This window comes from Anser cygnoides, chromosome 13, assembly GCF_040182565.1.
Source record: "Anser cygnoides isolate HZ-2024a breed goose chromosome 13, Taihu_goose_T2T_genome, whole genome shotgun sequence".
Lineage (NCBI taxonomy): Eukaryota > Metazoa > Chordata > Aves > Anseriformes > Anatidae > Anser > Anser cygnoides.
This window is the reverse complement of record NC_089885.1, coordinates 4502830-4515303: the sequence shown is the minus strand read 5'-3', so window position 1 is coordinate 4515303 and position 12474 is coordinate 4502830. Positions and strand designations below refer to the sequence as shown.

The following is a 12474-nucleotide window of genomic DNA, read 5'->3' as shown; positions in this document are numbered from 1 at the left end:
AGTAGACATGGTTTTCAAGTAACTTACTGCTTCTAAAGTCTTTGTGATGAATTCTGTAATCCTCACACAATTTTGGTCACCCCAAAGCATCATCCCCAAAACATCAAGATAGCTCTCAGTTCCACTCTTAGACTATACTTATCAATCTGCAAATCCTGGAAACTCCTGCCTCTTCTCTTCCCCTTCTTAGTCAGCATGGACAGAGTCTCAGAGAAGATCTGCTCCTCATCCCAGGGCTGAGACAGCAGCAGCAGCTCTTGGCAAGCAGATGGAGATGTTTCAAACCAATTCCCCTTCAGCCCACAAAAGATGCACAGCAGAACTGGAAACGCAAGAGCACAGGGTCAAAAAAAAAGCCCAGACCCCTCCCTAGGACCATAAAGAAAATGTTAGACAAATGTTTCTAGCCTCAACTTTTTTTTGGGGGGGGGGACAAGCCCAATTCTTTGACAGCGTCTGATCAAAATCCTTTTGCACTCTTAGGTTTAGGGAAAAGGAGTGATTATGAGGGCATTACACTTTCTCGCTGCCAGGGATGAGGGAGGGCAGCTGTACTGAGAGGTGAAGCTTTGATGTGAAGCAACACGCAAGTATTTGCCATAGCCTCTGAGCCTGACACTAAGCTGACCAAAGTAATCCACTGAAATCAATTAAATGACATCAGTGTAAACCAGAATAAGTAAAAATAAGGTCTAGGGGCTCCTCAGCCTGACTGCAGAGATTTGCCAGCAGCGTAGAGATGTTTCTGATTTAACATCTTCTTTGCAGGTCTAATTTTGTTTTGGTGCTAGGAGGAAATAATCAGTAGAAGAAAGAAAGAAAGTTGTGAACATGATAGGAGCATGTCATAACATTTTCCTTAACAAAGGTGGGGATAGTAAAAGGCACATGAAGTATTTGGTGCTCAAAGCCAGAGGCTGAAGCCTTTAAGTCATTCTGTGGCAACACAGGCAGGAATTTCAGAGCTGGGAGAGATACACTGCAGGAAGTGCATTCTTGTCTCTCATTCTTTCCAAAATTTCTGAAACCCAATTGCTTCAAATCCAGAATTAAAAAGCCTCACCCCCCCCACACACAACATTGTAAAGAGACTAAAAGCTCAGTTAAGCTGATAACAGCCTGGAACAGCTCCATTCACCTCCAGTGATGGAGCAGATGACCAAACGTAGGCCTCCCATTTCAGGCCCAAAACCTTGTTGGTGAGTGCACCTCTGCCATTTCGGTCCTGAACTTCACAACTTTATCCTAGATTCAATCCAGATCTAGACACTGCTTCTTCAACGCATCCGGCCTGATGAACAGGAAGAACTTTTTGCTAAGAATATGCCAGGACTCAGACAGAAGTTACCACATGCCAAGTAACGAGGTACTGTGTAATGCACAACAGGTAGCTGATGCTTGCTCTGAAATGCTGGCAGTGTGCAAACCAAGGTAGAGAAGACAGACAAGGAAGAGAAGGCAGAGAAGCTGATGTTATTTTAACATATTGCAGCTTACTAACTCTGAATACGAATGAAGATGTGAATTTAAAGAAGGTTTCTGAACCCGAGAAGTGGTGGTTTAGGAAACCAGAATGAAAAATGGGATTGGCATTGAGACACAAGTGGGAGAACCACAGCCTGTAATACAGAAACCAGTTGAGAGGAGAATGTAGAAGAGACCTAACAGGAGACAGCACAAGCAGAAAAATAAAGAGCTTAAAGCATGTTAACCACACAAAATGTAGTTTTGTGCCCAATCTCTCAAGGACCAACTATTCTTTGTGTAGCTTAACAGAATTTAAACAGAATTTAAATCCTAAAAGAAACAACACAAGCAAATGTGTGTTTTCCTCTAGACTGAACTCTCAAAGATCACAACTTAATGAACAGTACAGTAGAGAAGGAACAAATGACCTCACAGTTACATTAACATCTGAATATTTTTGGGGGAAAAAAAAGAAGTCCTTTATAGTTTCAAAACTTAAAAAATTGACTTGCTTGTAGAGTCGGGTCATGCCATTTCTGCTGTTCCCATTTGGCATAATTAGAAATACTGTTACTGAGAGAAAAAGAAAAAACACGCAATTCACACCAGCAAATACCAATGTTGAAAAGCAGAAAAACAGATTGGATCAAAACTGCAGCCTGAATGCATTTGTTTCTATCCATAATAATGATTAATACTACGGCAACACCCTGTATTGAGGATATAAAAACAAAATCCTCTCCCAAGAAATGACTCAATGTCTTCACTCTCAACTATCTGTGAGATTCCTTGGAAAGAATTTGAGGTCCTTAATGCACAGCTCTATTTCATCCCAAAAAGCTGTCAGTCTTCACAGAGCTGCAGGGCAGCGAGTGCTTCATCACAGTCTCACACCTGTCCCTGTACCTCCTGACAGCCACTGCGGCTCTGGAGCACAGAAATCATCTCGCAGTTTCAGGTTAGGCTCCCAGTAAGCATAAGCATCTTCGCTGCAAATGACATGGACAGAAATTTCAGGACATTTTAAAAGACAAGTCAAATGAACCGTGACTCTGAGCCAACGCCCACTGCAGTCTACTGGAAAGCACTGCATTAAATTTCTTTTCTTCGTGGTTCATCTTTTTTCCACTCCTTACAGGATTACCTAGAAAACCACAGATACGGGACTAAGTCCTACCTTATGTTTCATCAATTCTTTTTAATTTAACTTCAATTATATTAACTAAAGTTTTCTGCTTATGCACATTTTACAAGAAAGAGTAGTTTAGAAAAGGTTCTATTCTCCTCTTTTAGCTCAATGAACTGCCCATAAAATAGAAAGCCCATGACTCATCCCTTTTCACTGAAGTTTCAATTTTTGCAGCAGAGAAAGTCAACTGTCTTCCCAATTCAGTCTTCAGACATCATCTTAGATCAGATCTGCTGCTGAGTTTTCTGGTAAAGAATCAGAGAGGAAAAAGAACAACAACAAAAAAAAACACACCACACTTCTGCTATGCTAAAGCTGGGAACCCCTTTCTGCTAAACACAATTCTTCCAGGCTTTTGAAAACAGACAGAATGACCTAAAATCTGCTACACCTGACACTCAGAATAGGGCCTATGTTCCAAACGTAGGGGTCATTTGAACGCTCCTGGGATCCCTAGAAATAAAAGAATTTTTCTTAGTTTTATTTGCACAGACGTGGGGGATCAAGCCATGGCTCCGATCATGCCCACATAGCCTCCATCACTTGACATTGACTTCAGATGGTGCATGGCACCTATAGCCCCACTGAGGAAGTGGAACTGAATACAGCATTTAAAAAAAAAGGTTTGGCTCTCAATTGGAGCATAAAGTCTAACATTCATGACCCAAATGGATTACACTGCATACATACAAAGTGGGAGGCTGAAAGGCTTTCTAGCCCCAAAGTTCTCAAAGGGGCTGTGTAGTACAAAGGAATGTGCAGTAGCTCCTGAACCTGCACTGTACCCAGCAGGGATGCAAGTCCAAGCTGTGGCAGAAATCTGAAAGGAGACAGTGCTGGGGGGGGGAAGACAGTGTTTGTGAGAATTTTCCTCTGTGGAGGCCTTTTATTTTTTAATTATTTTTTTCTGAGCATAACAGAAAATGCTGCAGGAGCAGAAACTATTTCTGAGAGCAGGATTATGTCTGCAAACATCACAGGATGATGGAGAGGACATTAATGCACTGAATAACAAAGTGGATCGGGGAAAGGTAACTGGATTTAGGACAAACATTGCGCATTGAGTATTCAGGATCTCCCCTATCCTCTTTCCATATGAGCTGAAGGGTGTCAGTGTCATTCTCCCAATGTGATAGGTTCTGAGGAGATCACAGCTCGAATCAGTGCATGAGAACAGCCTGGCCATTGTTGTTTCAGTATCTCTTCCCGTTCTTCCTTTTGGCCCAGGGCATTGGTATGGTCTTTGAATTTCACCTTGGAAAAACAAATAAACACATAGTACGCATGCCAGGCATCCACGTGATTTAGTAGAGAAATACTTTTTGTATTTTTCCTTGTTCTAGGAAACACTTCAGATGCTGACGTAAAACAAAAAGCAAATGAATAAACCTGGTGAATTTTCCTCAGACACCTCAGATTGGGCAGCTGATTACTCAGATGAAACCTACTTTCCAGGTAGATTCTTACCTGCCAGTCTGACAGGTTCTGCACAGCTAAGCACCGATTTACATTACAGCCTACATTGACTTCCGTGACTTTTCATCTAACAGGTATCTATTTTCACAGGTTTTGACAGAAATTGTAAGTCCTATGAAGTTAAGCGTGTTCAAGTTTTGCTTGCTCTAAGAGTCTTAGAATAAAATTTAAAAAGTCAAAGAAAACATCAGACAGTCATGCTTTTATCTGTCCCTGAATTTGTTTACTGGAATTCATACAATTAGCCAAATTTTCCAAAATATCTTTATGGCCATCTCTTCAAATTACAGAACCCTGTGGCCACTGCTGCACTGCAAATGCAGCTGAGAAAAGAACTGCTTAAAGGCCAGCCAAGTTGATATTTTATGTAATCTTTCACAGTGATGAGATCATATTCTACTACCAAGCTAATTCTATAATCAAGATAAGTCCTTGTTTTAGAGGAACCATGACTGGCACATTCCTTCCTTCTGCCTTAAAGGCACAATCCTGCTCCTATAGCAATCAAGTGCCTGATGCTTTAGATTTTGTCAGATGTTTCAGAATCCTATCTTCAGATTTTAGAAAAATAAATATTCATTTTACCCTTATATATAAAAATAGAAGAACAAGCTAATTTAATGAATAAAATATCCTTGAAATCCCCGGTCAGATTTTAACTTGTGTAAAGTTAGCTGATCTCCATGCTGGCCCACGCTCCAGTTAACCCTGCACACAGGGCTGCCTCGATGTACGGAAAAGGCTTTCGGAGTGCACACTACATTAAACTCCTCCAGATAAAGCTCTTCTCAGGCAACCTCTGGAGAATTTATGCTGCAGAATTTATACACCTTATTTTTGAGTGCTCTAGCTAGGTTCACTCAAGCATATTTAGTTTTCAACCTGCGAAAAGGCAAATGTGTTTGTAATTAAGCGAGTCCTTACTTTACTGTATATAAATCAGGAAAAGGGAAAGATATTGCTAAATGAAGACAGCTACCAAAGGAACTATTTTGCTGCCAATTAGGTTCATAAGGAAAAAGCCTTTTCAATAGCTGGTTTCCGTTGTGTCTAAATAGATGCTCTCATTTGTTTTGCAGGGGCCCAAAGATTAGCCCTTCATTAAGGCAAAGTTTCGCGAAATGGCTAATTTAAAACTCATTCCCTTACTCCACAGGTTTTTGTCTTTGTCTTCCTTTTAAGTACGATGATTTGCTGGTAAGTCATTTATCTTCTCTGACAGATGCTGCTGTTCAGCTTCTGATCACTCTGTAAAGTGCATACACCAAAAAAAAAAAAATCAAGGAAATTTTTACGACTTTTAAACAAGAAAAAAAAGTCAGTTTTGTAATGGTGTTGACTATTCTAACACATTACCCTCCACAGTAGTTAGCTAGCTATATTCTCCTTGATGCAACCTCCTCCCCTATTTTATATGTCAATCATAACTAAGCAATCACTCGGATCAAACAGGCGTAGTCAGTATTTGACAAGGAAGACAGCCTTCCTAAAAGCTCTTAAGAAACACCATGGAAACTCATACAGGTAGACTTGATGTACAACAAATTTTTCCTTCCAAAAAGGATTAAACAAAAAGCATTGCTAAACGTATCCTTTTCAAGGACAAGTCCAAAACAGTAACTCTCACTATTTCTTGCCCTTAATATAATCCGGCCTTACTTCATTTTTTTGTGTAAACTATGTTTTTTTTTGTGTAAACTATTTTTTTGTGTAAACTATGTTTCAGAAGGCTTCGGTAAGGAAGAAAGCAACTACTTCCACAACCACCTCTGAAGGAAGGGAAATGCTACTCTGCTCTAATTAAGTTATACTGCAAGAATTACTTCCACTCTCTCAGACTTGCCCCATCTCATTGCAGCTTCTGATTCACTTCCTGGCTCGAATGGCTAAAACCTAGGTGCTGTGGTAAACCATTCCTTCATTAAATCTACAGAGGCAGTAGCAACACGCAGGCAGTTAAAAGAAAGATCTTTCTTCAGGTTTGTAGGCATCATTCTAGGTAAACCATGCTGTTAGTCACTGCATTAATGAACACATCCAGTGTTATTCACTAACTCTAAGCTAAACAATGTGGCCCTGGATAGCATATAATTACACATTACCTCTCTTCTCTGAACTCTGATACTGAGAGGGTCTCCCTTACCCAAAGGAAAGCTGAGTAGAAACATGCTGATGTTGTTTTGCAGCTCTGTGCTATTTGATTAAATCCCCATTTGTGGTGTTCTTTTGCCACCCCTTTTCTCAAGGCTGTATCTATCACACAGCTGTTGCACATTGAGTTGGGGAATTCATGTGGAGACTCAGGAAAGCAATAGCTTGGCAATTCCAGTGCTGCAAAGGCAAAGCTGAAATGCCTTTATGTAGCACCTGCTGAGGAGACCTTTTACTGCTTTCATAATATGGAACAGGAGTTTGGCCCCAAGGGGAGGATCTCGCTATACACATGCAAAACCCCAGGTTCTGCCTCATTATAGTTATTGGCCTACCAATTAACTTGCTTCCTGTGAGAGCTGGGAGGAAAGCGTTTTGTTCATGAAGATATTCAGACTCTACAGTTGGTGAAGTTTTTTTTTATTTTAAGGACTGTTTATGTCCCTAATTGGCATTTGTCACTAGCCATTCCAAACACTTTTCCTAGGCCAGAGCCTATACAAAGCATCACACTCGACTTTTTTACAGATGGGTAACCTGAGGCCCAGGACAGGACATCCCATCCCAGCTCTCCAGACTCAAGACACAGTGTGCAATCTGCCCCCGTGCAGCTTCTCTGCTGGCCTGGGTTTCAGGTAACTATTTGTACATGGTTCTAAATGGGAGTGACAGAAATACTCATTCCTAGAAATGTTCTGTGTTTGGGAACGTTTCTGGGATGCCCGGTTCTTAGAGAGTTTACTCTAGGTCATTTTAAATGTCTTTCTGGTACGATCATGCAGAATTATCCATTGGCGGTACCATCTGCAACGATAAGATACTTCATTTGTAATAAGAGTGGAAAAAAACATTAATGTAAAAATGCCTGAAATAAAAATTCCCCTCTAAATAAACTGTGCAATGCTGTTTAACTTGGAGGCTATTTAATACAAGCAGCACCTATGATGTAGCACATACCTACAAAGTGTTAAATTACGCTACTGCAGTAAATCTGTCGGTCTTGATTATTTAAAAGCTGACGACCTGTAGGCTTCGCTTTCATTAGCTGCTGTTATCAGTACATCCCACCTGTCTGATCGGACTGCCCAACGATCCATGTTGCTCATACTACATTCGGCCCCTGCTTCTGGTTCATCAGTCATAAACAAAAGTTTGGCTCACACTTTCTGAACAGCAAAGACTTACTCTCGAGGCATCTCTCTGCAGTCAACTAACAGTAACGCACGCCAGTTCTCGACAAATCCACACCACTGCCATCAACATGCAGCAGCGTTGCAGCCAAGACGATGACTGTTTGTTGTGACAAAAGATGCAGATCACACCAGTGTTGCGGTTGATTTTGGCATATAATAGAGCTGACGTGTGAGCCATGGTTTCCAAGCCCACTTGTTCCTTCCCACCCACAGCTTTTCTTCAGGCTTTTCCAGCTCTGTCTGTGGCCCCGTCTCATTCTCTACATCTGTAACTCCCATCTGAACTCAAGTCTAGCCTCTGTTCACTCCATGCACCACTGAAAAGAGGAATACTATCTAGTCAATCTCTACACCGGAGTTCAACAAGTATGCTTTAAAATAAATACAGGCTGGATTATCTTTGATGTGAACCTATAGCTGGGATTTGTATTGCTTACCAGATTAATTAGTCCAGCCAAAATTTTTAATACCCTTTTGCTTGCCTCAGAGAGACAGAAAGATAAAGATTTAATTTTTTCTGAATGGGCCATTACAAACTATGAAATTGCTTGCTGTTATCTGCAGCAAAGCTCTTTGTGGTCTAGCTGTATTTGTTCTGCATAATGAACAGAATGCCAGTGGTTTCCATCTACATGCAGCTCTTCACTCAGGGCACTTTACAGACACGGCTGACTAGCTTTGCTTGCTACAAACGGAGTAACCAGAGGCAAAGAAAGCTTTAGCGGTCAAAACCCACTTCTGTGGCAGAGTCAGGAATAGACCTTGGAGCTTCTAAGCAGCTCCCAAGGGCCTGTTTTAACCACCACACAGCACCACGCTAGTAGGGTGCAACCACAGGTCGAGTTCTGCTCCAAAGGGAGCAGCTGCCTGCAGTGCCGTCAGCTCCCCTGGAGCTGTCTGCCTGCATGTGTACAAACACATTTCCCTCCCATCCTCTCAGAGCTTTATGGAGGTGGGACTTTTTGTTTTAATGTGTCACCGGAGAATAAATGCCTGAGACATTATCTGCCCCTTCCAAGAGTTCAGAGAATGTGTATGACATCATGGGCACGACTCCCCCACTAATCACATTATATGCTGTTTAACTTAACACTGCTAAGCTTTGTCTGATAACGTTGTAAATACCATTTTATTGTAAATTAGATTATACAAACCTTCCCAGAGTTTAGGTCAGTTCTTGCATGAGGTCCTTGTTCTCCCTCCCCTGTACTATCCCAAAGTGAATCCTTTCAGTGTCTAACCCAGGGCATTTCTACAGGAGGAAGCACAAGAAGAAAAGTCTAACCCATTGCCTATTTCTAAGTCAGTACTGCAGACTGCAGTAAGTGGACAGAAGACTGTATATCTGTTCTTTTTCTCATTCTTTCCTCGGAATAAAATCAATATTTTTTGTTTTTCTCTTGAAGCTGGCTGGATTTCATTACAATCTTCCTGTGAGGTAGCTTATACTTGAGACCTATCATTTTCTTCTACCAAGCCTAAGCTGAACTATTCCAGTTAGTAGCTGTTGTGTTCTTATCCAGCCTGGCCTTAAGGTTTCTGGTTTGTTTACAAAGAAAGCTGTAAATTTTATTTTTTTTTCATTTGATTCTGTTTTCTCTAACAGAAGAACCAGATTCTGACCATGGGGTCTTCTGGCTATTCTAACCATAGCCCCACCATGAGCAAGATTTTCAAAGCAATTGACATATTGATGCTTCCTTGTGTCTGAGAAGTAGATTATTTTAATTTTCCACATTTTGACACATTTATTGCTGAAGGCGATATCTGAAAAGTTTCTAATCTTTTAGAAAACCTCAGCAATGGTATATCTCAATATTTTTAGCCTATTGCATGAGAAGATACTCCTCATCTTTCTTCCCTCATTTTACCAAGGCCATAACTTCCCATGCTATTAAAGCAGAGGCCAGAGAAGCCAGACTTCTGGGTCTATGCTCAGCTCTGCCCAGCTCTGTGTTTCTGTCCTCACTACAGTCAACACGGTCTCTTGGTGTCAACCTGAATTCTGCTGCACATCCAGAAGCAAAACTCTGAGGCTCGCGATGCTTCAGACACAGCTATACCAACCCAGGACCAGAAATACCAGCTCCCAACACCGAAAGGAGGCTTTGATTTTGGCTGGTGTTGGAACCACTTCTCAGGAAGGATTTAGACCAAGCTTTTGTGCCTTCCCCACCTCCCATACTTGAGGCAGATAAATCTTATCATAATCAACTGAGAAAGAAAGCATAAGCAAGGCTTATCTTTCCTCAGCACAAATGAGAGACATGAGAGAGTTGCCTGTGCTTGTTGCTCTGGGCCCTACACATCCTTAGGACAGCCTTCCTGCAAAATATGGTCTTAAGGAGTGCTAGCAGCTCGCAAAGGGAATGCAACACAACCCAGGTGACTGCTCAGACTAAAGCAAAGCTAACACAAGTGCTAGCAAGGCACCAGTTAACTCCACTAAAGATAGTTTCTCACGTCCTTGAGCAAGCCACCTGCCTTTTGCTTTCCCACGTTCCCATCTGGAGAAAGGCCACAGCAATGCTATACAAACATAGCGAAGGATGCTGTAAAATAAACATTTTGGGATCTTGCATGAAACTCAATCTGCGATTACTATATACTGCAGTTGTGTAAGGACAATGCTATAAAAACTGGATCCTATTAACTCCTAATTTCGCATGACATTTGAATGAAACTCATATAACAAAACTCAAGTGGTTGTCCTGAAAAGAAACACTTCTCATCCCAAAGAAAGTTAATGCACATTTCAAAGGGTGTCCATCAGATGCAAGCAAGTCTGTGCTCCCTTGGATACCTTCTCCCTACCCATTGGCCACTTGCAGAATTCGTCAAAAATGTGTCTTTACAGTGGTTTTCATAGCCAGTTAATTCCGTTCTTCACAGACACATAGCGAGGAAGCAGTGTGACTTGTGGTGCAGCTGGCTGCTGGATCATGGAAGTCTCATACAATGCAACGTTACTCTAGTCAAGTTTGCAAAGTACCTCGCTGTTTTTCCTCACAGCAGGTGTGTTATGCTGTAGTTTAGTTAACTGATTCACTGGAGAAGAGAACAAGCCAACTGAAGTATAGAGGATTTATATACAGAAAAGAGTAATTACAAAATAATAGGCAAATCAGGCTATTCACTTTTTTTTTTTAAAGTTTCTATGTCTCGTAAGCATACAGCCCACTACTGTAAAAATGAACTTGAGTAATGTTACTCATGTGAACCATCAGCAGTGAGGCTGAGAAGTTTCAGTCATCACAAGTGCCACAACCGTGGCCTATTAGCATATTTAGGAAAAGAGTGTATTTATTTATTTTCGCCCTTTTCTGTCCTTCTGTTCACTTCAGGCTATTCCATAAAAAACTAGTCACCCAATTCTAGAATAACTTCCAGCACAGACTTCCTGACCCCACCCCACATACTAATGCATTCCAGTTTTAGTTCTGCAGGGAGAGAACAAGTGTCACTGTCCTCAAAGACACACACAGAGAAGTTCAGCTACAGGACCAAAGATCCCAAAGCAATTTGACCACAGAAAAATACAGAACTCTGTTCCAATTTGTAAATCTGCACTGCAGTCGCAGGACAAAGTTCACAGAAACAAGAGCTTGTGGAGGTATTTAGAAAACACTTCCAGGCGATAAGGCAAGAAAGCTCAATGAATCTTTGTATCTATGTTAAATACACAAAGCTACAGCCCTTTAGCAAGGAGAATGAACTTGAGGCAGCAGCACAGATAAAAATAACAAACTCATATGAAGAATTAACTGATAATCCCTACAGGTACCACTTGGGAAATGACCAGACTATTAGCTATGGCATGAACTCGAGCTCATAAATGAACCTTGCTGTAAGAAGAGAGAAAGAGAGAAAAGGCGACATCATGGCTGGTGAAAACATCGTAGCCAAGAGAAAAAGATGTTCTGCATCAGGGATGTAGGGAGCTCCCCCGAGGGCTCAGAACAGGGTCTGTGATGTGCCTATTGCTGTTTCATATTCCATAAACTATGTGGAAATGCTGCAGGCAGGTTGCTGATGATACAAAGTCATTCCCAAAAACGAAACCTAAAATGTATTCAGTGAGTGGGTGTTAAAATAGCAAATTTAATTCAAAGTTCATAAATGAAAAATAACGTATGAGGAAAGAGCCAACCTCACTGTTCTTTAAATCAGCAATTGCCACTTCTGAAAGAAATCCTGGAGAAGTGAATAGTTCTCTGAAGAGATTGTCAGGGTGTTAGAATCTAGGAAAAAGACATCTCATTAGGATTTGTTTGGAGAACGAAGCAGAAAATGTCGTTATTCCTCTGAATATATCCACAGTATGCCCACCTCTTCAACACTGAGCAGAGTTTCAGTAATTGTGGAAATACACAGCTACAGAAAGGACAAGAATAATGGTACTCCAACGCTGCAGGTGATGTTGGGAAGCCTTAGCATAGGGAAAACTTTAGCAAGCCGGAGCCTTTCAGCTTGGAAAACAAGAAGAATACCAATGAAGTTCTAGACAAGCTGTTACAGCATGGAAAAGGTAAACAACAATGATTATTTAAAAACAGTCTTAACAGAAAAAAAAATAGGGCATCAACTCAAGCTGGCAGGCAGCAAGCAGGTTCAAAAGCAAACAAAAGGAAATTCATTTTCACACAATACCTAATGATGTTGTGGAACTCTCTGCCACGGGATGTCACGGCAGCCAAAAACACAAGTGGGTTTCAAAAAACCGATTAGACAATTTTATGGAAAAAGGTCCATCAAGGAGTATCAAAAACAATGATACAGCTACAGACTCCAGCTCAGGAAGGTGCCTACACCAGAAAACGCTGGAAGGCTTTGCCAAAGGAAGTATCACTCCATCCTCATCGTGTTTTCCATACTCTTTCCATACACAAGTTATTAGCCATTATCAAGAAGCAGGATATGGGGCTAGACAGACTCTTGCTGTGACTCTTTTATATTTGACCAATACCAACTGATACAGATACAGACATACACGCCCCC

At 41.2% G+C, this 12474-nt stretch overlaps 2 long non-coding RNA genes across 2 annotated transcripts in view; both read right to left on the bottom strand.

The window, feature by feature from the left end:
* LOC106038601 (uncharacterized) overlaps window positions 1-12474 on the bottom strand; it is a 96428-nt gene that overhangs the window by 77483 nt on the left and 6471 nt on the right. The gene's annotated exons all lie outside the window — the stretch shown is intronic.
* LOC106038602 (uncharacterized) lies at window positions 3172-7709 on the bottom strand. The gene is made up of 3 exons (XR_001208702.3): window positions 6235-7709; window positions 5282-5380; window positions 3172-3910 (listed from the first exon to the last, which is right to left on the bottom strand). It is a non-coding gene; the product is annotated as an uncharacterized lncRNA (long non-coding RNA).